We start from the raw sequence: 489 nt of genomic DNA, 5'->3' as shown, positions 1-489 counted from the left end.
GTAAAAATCGCCATGTAAGATATATTTACCAAATATTGGAATACTGTGGAGTGATTGAATTATACTTTATATTTCTATCTCTAGGAAAGCCTGAAGGTAGAAATATAACTCTGGTCATGCTGGTGGAGGAGAGGAAAGTAGAATGTTAATAGCAGTAGGATAGTAGTGCAGTGAATGAGCATGGAAAGATACAAACCGTCAGTTGTTAAAAATTTATCTGACGGCAAAATTATTGCCTAAGAATACTGCAAGTTTAACATCTATGACTTTGTAGATTCAAATGATAAATATCATACTTATGACCAAAGGGGAAATGCAATTTTGCTCCAGGATTATTATTCTAATTAAATGAACTAGGCACCAAATCAGAATGAGATTGTTATTACAGTTTCTCTAAGCTTGATTTATTTAAAAGTTCTTTTTTTTCATTGTCACATTGATTTGAGAGACTTATATGTAGCTTTTTAAATTCTTTTTTTTTTAAGATTT

This window comes from Halichoerus grypus, chromosome 7 (assembly GCF_964656455.1).
Source record: "Halichoerus grypus chromosome 7, mHalGry1.hap1.1, whole genome shotgun sequence".
NCBI classification, from domain to species: Eukaryota; Metazoa; Chordata; class Mammalia; order Carnivora; family Phocidae; genus Halichoerus; species Halichoerus grypus.
The sequence above is the reverse complement of the archived record's forward strand: the minus strand, read 5'-3'. Positions refer to the sequence as shown.